Below are 5,293 nucleotides of genomic sequence, written 5' to 3' on the forward strand. Positions count from 1 at the left end.
TGGAACTAAACATGGATCCTTATTTTTACAGACAAGTATACCAGTAAGCAGTCATAAAAGAAGTTCTTTTTGCAGTAGATGGAGACTATTACAGAGTTCCACAACTGGTCACACACAAAGAATAAGTGTCTGTGAAATGCCCAACTATAAGTGATATATCTATAGTGAAACTTTTACACTTAAAGCTCAAGAAACATAGTGGAACAGGGGGTAGTGAGAATACTAAAGCATCTTTCAACTCTCATCAATGATGCTCCCTCATGCAACAGAGGGCAATTAACACCAAAGGCCACATATGGCCACAGTGTAAACAATAAGATTTTGCTAAGTGTGGGTCTTTGGCAGAACTCTATTAAACTCCCCCTACCCAGGGTCCAGGGACCAATGCAGGAAAGGGAGCAGAAAGATTTTAGTCAGGGAAGGAGGTGCATGACCATATGGAAATAGATTCTTATAGGCTCCTGGGAGCTCGCTCACATGAACCTATGACAATGGTGACAGCATGCACAAGACCCATGCAAACTCAAGCAGACAAAAACCCATCATAGAACTGGGTAAATGGGCAACAGATTCCAATCTTAGTCAAAGAACTATTGGCAGGTGATTACTGTTGGGTAAGAGATAGCTGATCTTCTTTAAAGGAGTGACACTAGATAGGCTGACTAGACCTCAGTGGGTGAATATGCACTGAGGACCTCTTGGTACACTAACTCGATAGGCCTTAAAATAAATGACAGAATATGTGTGGGAGAGTGCAGATGGGGAAGGGAGTCTAAAGATGATTAAGATATTTTGTAAGAAATACACAAAAATTCATTAAAAATTATCCAAAAACTAAATTTAAAAAAATAAAAAAGAATGCAGCGTGCTGTGATGCATGTCTTTAATCCCAGCATGTGGGAGGCAGAGGCAAGAAGATCTCTTTGAGATTGACTCCCCACAGTGAGTTCCCAGACAGATGAGGCTATGGGACACCCTGTCTAAAAAAGAAAACAAAACAAAACCCCAAAACTGTTCTACCATTCTTTAATAGTATAAACAGGAAGTAAAGGGAGGGAAGAAAGGAAGGTTGAAAGAATGGAGAAAATGTAAATGGAACAAAGGTCTTTAAGCTATGTATGTGACACCAGTTAATTTGTGTTGTAGTTCGTTTTAACTATAAATTGATGCGGCCTTGAATCATCTGAGAATAGAATCTCAGTTAGAGGATTACTCAGGTTAAATGTTTGGCCTGTGGGTGTGTCTGTGGAGGATTGTCTTGACTGTTCTTTGATGTAGGAGTGCCCAGCCTACCATGGGTGGCATCATTCCTTTGGAAGGTAGTGCTTGGCTTTGCGAGAAAGATAACTAAGCATGAACCTCTGTCCAGTCGACAAACAGTATTTATGTTTCAAGTTCTTGCTTGAGCTTCTTTCCTAACTTCCCTCAATGATAGACTGAAACCCTTTCTTCATTTAAGTAGCTTTTGGTCAGAGTATTTTAACAAAGCAGAAAGGGAACTAGAATAACTAATTCCTGTCATATTTCGGCAGAAGTCACCTTCTATGCTGGGATAGAAAGAAGGATTCTTAATCTTCATGAAACAGGAAGCCCCTGAGAGATTCCAAATCATTATCTGACTACATGTGTAGCTGTAATTAATGGCTGTTTGTAAAAGACTCTGCAAACGAATAGTGCTTTAATTGCTGAATGCATGAGGAGACACCTAAAGCAGATGTAAATGTGAGAACACGGATGGATGTGTGATTAAAAACTAGAATTTCCGGACTTAATTACATTCTCGTCTGAGAAATCTGCTAAATTTCTAAAGCTGAAAACACAAGAATGTTTTAAGCAGAGTTCCAAACACATCACCCTGGGACATAATAAAAGTTACAAGTGGTAAATTGACTATTCCCAACTGAGAACACCTTCAGTCTAACAAGAATTGGAAACCTAATTTGAAAGAAATTTATGAGTGTAGCTCATGTTGGCTTTTCTCTTTTCTCAAGGGGAAATGGGGGGCTGTGTTTTCCAATACACAAATCAAAATGAACAGAGGTCATGTATGCAAAAATGAAGGTAGGTCATCTCAATGTGAGAAAAACAGAGACAGGGACTACTCTTGTTGGTAATCAGCAAAGAAACCTGGGAGATTTGGAGAAAATTTTTACAACAGAAATGCTTTTCTTCCTGCATCTGGCCTCTGAAATCAGGAGTCTGGCTGAAGAAGACAACAAGAAAAAGAAAAAAAGAAAAGAAAAGAGGAAAAGATAAACAGGAAGTGTTAAAAATGTTGGGTTTTGAAACTTTTATCAGGGAACATTTTCTCCCAATACCAATGAAGCTAGTCAGTTTCTTGTTACTAGGGTTTTTGTTGTCACTGTTGTTTTAAAGAGTACACTTTTTGAAATTATACCTTAAGAAATAGTCATGTTTTTTCATAATCCCTATTGTTATTTCTCATGAGAAATAGAACTCTCATCTCATTCCTGTACACTGTCTGCTTGAGAATTACTTCCTAAAGCTGGCATTTATCTTAATTTTTCCTTTTTTGTTTCCCATACCCTGTATAACCAATTCTTGTGTTTGTGAATTTGACAAAAGGAAAGTTACCAATTTCAACTTATTTTTGCTTAATCAAGTAAAAATGCTATAATTGAAATAACATGTTTGAATTGGCCAAGACCTGTGCCTGTAGATAAACTGGCATTAGATAGTTTGACCAACTTCCTCCCATGTGCATAGGAAGCCTCTTCTTTTGCGCATCCACTGACTTATCAGCTGCTGGGGGGTCTCCAGAAAGACACCGACTCTCTGAAGTATTGAGGAGCTATGAATCAACCTTTGACTTCTAGTAGCTTCGTTAGTTTTTAAGCTTCTATAGTACTGGAAAGATGTCATTATACCATTAGAATCAATGAGTCATACATTTTCTATAATGCTAAGATATAGTACATAGGAGGGTGATATATTTTTCTCCCTAAAGAAGGGTTAAGTAAATCATATCAAATTATAAGTACACATAAAATGCTTATTAGGCCATGAGTGTCACCAGTATGACACTTATTAGTGACTTAGGATGACAAGGACCAGGCAGTCCTTGCAGTGAAATCTCTACTCATCACTTTAAAAGAAAAAAATAAAATAAAATAAAAAATAATAAAGAAGGTTTTCCTGTTTACAGAGGCCATTTTATTACTCTTAAAAATGTGTGTTGCTTCATAGGAATTTATAATGAGAAAGTATTGGTTCCATTTCTCCATGGGTGTGTGTTTGTAAAATATTTCTGGTAGGGTTTTTTGACCATCATACAGTATTGTCTCTAAATCTGTCACATATTAAAAGAGAAAGACCTAAATTTATTGATAAATTATTTTCTTATTTTAGCTAAAACTCAAATATGATTTTACAATTTTTTTATCAATAGTGAGTTTTTTCCCATTTTTCTATTTTATTTTCATACTTTATTTGAATGGTACAAAGAAATTTCTGCAGATTTAATGTTGGAAGACCAATTTAAAAGAATGAAAATATGATAAATACTATATCCAGGTCTATGTTTTGATTTGATATACCCTAACTGCTGTAAGGCTTCAATTTATTCAATAATAGTAGAAATGAAATTTAATATTCTCCATAGATTTATACTAAAACTTAAATTTGTATTCTATATCTTATATAAGATCATCAAATATTCACTCAATTAACATTATTTTAGCTTTTTTTATATTACCTACAAGGAGGCAAAATGCATTGATTTCTCTCGTTTTTACCTTTCTTTATAATTTCTTTCTTTCTTTTTTTTTTTTTTGGTCTTTTGAGACAAAGTTTCTGTAGACCAGGCTGCCTTGAACTCAGAGATCCACCTGTCTCTGCTTTCTAAGTTCTGGGATTGAAGGCATGCACCACAATGCCTGCCCTAATTTATTACATTTTTAAATTAGCAAATATTAATTTCCTTAAAATAAAATTTTAATGAGCTATGTAGATCTCCAATTTGACATGCTCTAGCAGATTAAATCAAATTCAGCATAGATTTTTTTTTTCGTCTATGACCTTAAAGTAGGTGATCCTAGTGATCTTAGGTTAAAAGATGTAAAAATTCAATATAAAAGTAGAAAATGTCCAAAACATTCTAAATGTCAAATAAAATGAAAAGATGCAATAAAAACATAAAACAATAAGATATATGTTTAGAGAAAAGCATAATAGAACGTATATAAATATTTTGTAAGTTTTTGGAAGGACCAGGCATGGCATCACAAGCCTTTTATCCTAGCAATGAGTCAGTAGAGGAAGGAAATCTCCATGAGATCTAGGCCAGCTTTATCTACATAGTGAGTTCCAGGCCATCTGAGACTACAGGGAGACCACATCTAAAACAACAACAACAACAACAAAAAATTGGAGGCAGCAGAATTCAAACTAGATTTTAAGGTTCTGAGAGCAGATTAGGCAAACGTGAATTAAAAGGATATGTGCTGGAAATTCTAAGGAGAGAAGAGGGTGGATATTGCAGTCTCTTATGCTGCTGTTGGAAGATACAACAGACTAGGAAAGTTATTAAAAAGAAAAATGTATTCCACAAAATTTTGGAGGCTAGAAGTTCAAGCTCAAATTTTATTTCATCTGCCTTCTCTGGAGAAGAGGGGCACCAGCTCTGTCCACAAATGGCACAAGGAGGATAGGCAAAAAGGACAGACAACGTACATGAAACTCTTGTATGAAGATACCTAATCTCATTGATAAGAAATACCCTCCATTTGATTTTGTCACCTCTGATAGTCCACACATCACAATGGTGCTGCATTACAGATTAAATTTCAGTATAAATGTTGGAGAAGGCAAAAATTATTGCAACTATATCAATATACAGACAGCTTAAGACATATAAACCCCAGAAAATAAATGGAAACTAGGAAAATACTTTTTTTTTTTCTGTATGAGTACATGATAGTGTAGATAAGAACTGATAATGAACAATAAAATTTGGGCTTAATCATGGAGTTCCTTGACTAATTCTGTAAGTGTAGTTTTCCCTAACATTTCTTGCAATGGTCAGTCTCCTAGATGGTCTTTAATGATTTTTAGTGTTCTTATTCACTACTCTATGTGAGTCTGTTCTATCTTGGAATGGGGCTGGCCTTGTGTGATCTATAGAATATAGTGAAATCACAACACATGACTGACTCGTGGTATATGCCTTTAATCCCAGCACTTGGAAGGCAGAGGCAGGTGGATCTTTGTGAGATCAAGATCAGCATGATCTCCATAGCAAACTCCAGGCCAGCTGGGACTACAGGGAGACCCT

This window comes from Nannospalax galili, unplaced genomic scaffold (genome assembly GCF_000622305.1).
Source record: "Nannospalax galili isolate Female #2095 unplaced genomic scaffold, S.galili_v1.0 scaffold726, whole genome shotgun sequence".
In the NCBI taxonomy this organism is placed as follows: domain Eukaryota; kingdom Metazoa; phylum Chordata; class Mammalia; order Rodentia; family Spalacidae; genus Nannospalax; species Nannospalax galili.